Source organism: Brassica oleracea, unplaced genomic scaffold (assembly GCF_000695525.1).
Source record: "Brassica oleracea var. oleracea cultivar TO1000 unplaced genomic scaffold, BOL UnpScaffold00852, whole genome shotgun sequence".
Classification (NCBI taxonomy): Eukaryota; Viridiplantae; Streptophyta; class Magnoliopsida; order Brassicales; family Brassicaceae; genus Brassica; species Brassica oleracea.
The window spans coordinates 36,750-39,592 of record NW_013617480.1 but is presented as its reverse complement, the minus strand read 5'-3'; positions in this window follow the sequence as shown (position 1 = coordinate 39,592).

Here is a 2,843-nt window from a genome sequence, read left to right as displayed (position 1 = left end):
GGCTTTTAGTATACTTTGCCAAAGACATTTGTTGTTAAAGGTGCTAAGATAGCTAATAGACTTGTTAGTAATGATTGCTTTCATATTATTCAACCAAAGACATTTGATGCTTGAGATATGTTAGTAAATGAACATTCATCTAGACATAGAGTTTGTTTAAGATTGTGTCTAAGCTTAAGGTTGATAGTTTGATTGATCATTTGCCATCCTTAGTTCGATACTTGATCACCCAAGGTCTAATCCCTATGCCCATGAGTTCTCTTTTCCCTTAAATAGAAAGTATCATTCGGTAATCGCTTTCTAGTATTAGTAGTAGTTTAAAACCCATCTAAATCATTGGTTGCACTTAGATTAAGTGAGTACTTGCATTCTCATTGCTTCGAATTCCCTTAGAACTGGTTTGACAATCACTATACTACAACATTTGTCTTAGAAGCCTGAAAACTCCTAACATCAGTCCTGAAGTTTTCGACAATCTATTTACCGCTACTTCTGTCCCATTCGGAAATGTACCCTAACATGTACTACGTTAGGCCCAAGTTTAATGAAAATAATACACAAAATAAGGTGCAGTTAGGGAACTAATTGTAGTATTACTAACCTTGCAAACCTCGCCAAAACCACCTCGACCAATATTTAGTCTCTAAAAAACCAGTTGTTGCAGCTTGAATCATTTTATAGTCCAGTTGCAGCGAGTCTGCGCTTGATATTTCATCTCCTTTTGCACAATAAAAGTATTAGTAAGGAGACAAAAAAAATGTTGATCATTGACACGCTAACAAGAGTAGATAAAGATTGTTGATTAATTAGATGAATCCTTACAATCAGATGCAGTTGCTGTATCATAAGCCTCCTTCTTCCTCTTTGTAAAGAAACAATAACCAGCTATCAAAAGCAGAACAACCACTATGGTTGACACAACAATGGGTACCACTAACAAGTTTGATTTCCCACCTTTCCAAACATAGTTTGCTCAATAACAGAGAATTCATATAATCAATCTAAACCCAATGTGAAAGGACAAAACTTTCAATAGTTTGATTGATATTTTCGAGAAATCAATTGCCAAAAAAACAGAGGAAAAACACAGAGCTCTGACCAGGTCGTGCAACAGCTGAAACCGCAGGTGGTGTTGGTGGTCGTTGTTGTTAAGCTAGATGAGCTTCCAACCTAAAACCAATCGGTGATAAGTGGAGTAGACCATCTATCTTATATATTGCTTAGGATCTCTTCCAACTACCGATGTGGGACACTTAGTGTCTAATAGAAAGAGCCGCTCTGTGGAATTGTTGTAAACTTTAGCTCCGTTTGTTTTAGTTGATTGTCTAGTGTTTCATGTCTCTTTCTGTAGTGTTTCATTTTCATGAAGGTGCCTCGCACTCTTTTGTTTTTGCATTGTTGTTTTAACTAAGTCACAATCGGCTTTTAAAATGTTGTTAATGTGAATGATTCTCGTACAAAATCTCTATTTATTAATATGGCTGTATGATTGAAAATTTATTTGTGTAATGAAGGTGCGCAATTGCTAGTGTTTCATGTCCTTTTGTTTCAAATGTAAAATAAATTTATATAATGGAACAAAACATCTCGCAGTTCCAATGTGTTAATCAATCAATCACCTTTCTCTCAAAAGCCTTTTTTAATCTTCTTAAGCTTTCTTTTTTTGATAAAACTATAAGAAAAGTTGGTTTATTACTAGAGTGTTATACATCTTTTAAAAATTACTAAAGTATTTGGATACTCCTAGTAACTGACAATAAGGGCTTTTGGTTAGTTTTTTTTTAATTGAAATTATTTTTAAACATTAAATCCACATCACTAATTAAGTATCCACATCATTAATAGAAAACAATCAACCATCTCTTTAATTACATAACGTTGAAAAAAATACAACAACACAGCACAACTTCATCGAAGAACTAAAGGAACCCTAACCGTCTCTTCCCTGAAATCGTCATCGACATTGTGTATACTCCGTCTTCTTCGAACTAACTCTCTGTCTTGTCTTCTCCGATATCGTCTTCCCCGAAATCGTCGTCTCCGATCGTTTTTACGAAATATTTTTCGCTGTAATCTCCTGAAATCATCTTCTCTGCTGCGTTTTTCGAGTTTGTGGCTGAGTTTTAATTTATGTTGTGGATGAGTTACTTTTCTTTTACGGCTGGTTTATATATGCAGTTTTGTTTATATATGCAGTTGTGGCTGAGTTACTTTCCGCCAATCTCCGAAAACCTAGCTATAAGAAGTGTGCATTCCGAAGAGAAAAGACAAATACATTCCAAAAAACACCCAGATCGACAATTGTGGGATGTATTTAATTAAGTTTGTATGTGATTTCATACCCATATTTGGATAATCTAATTTTTTTTCAGATCTGAGTGAGAGAAAATTGAACCAAAAAAATGAAGGAGATGTAAAGAAGTGACCTATTCAGCGGAGACGACACAGAGGAGTTCACTGAAGCTTGGATACATGGATGAATACCGGAATGGTGCAGAAAACCTGTATTTTTGGGTTTCTATGTAAAAAACATAACTCACCCATGTATTGTGTGTTTGATTTATGCTATGTTTACACTACTCAGCCGTGTCGTTTATATATCTCAGCCGTGTCGTTTACATAACTCAGCCATACTTCAAACATACCCTAAAATCAAAAAATGTTTAGATAACTCAGCCGTATCGTTTATATAAATCACCAATACCTCAAACATACCCTAAAATCAGAAAACAGAATTCAAGTACTTTAAGAAGTTATATTGAAGATCATCTTATCAATATCAAGTGAATATAAATAAACTGAATGTGTATAGTTTCTTAAACTTCAAGTTGAGACTTTAACTT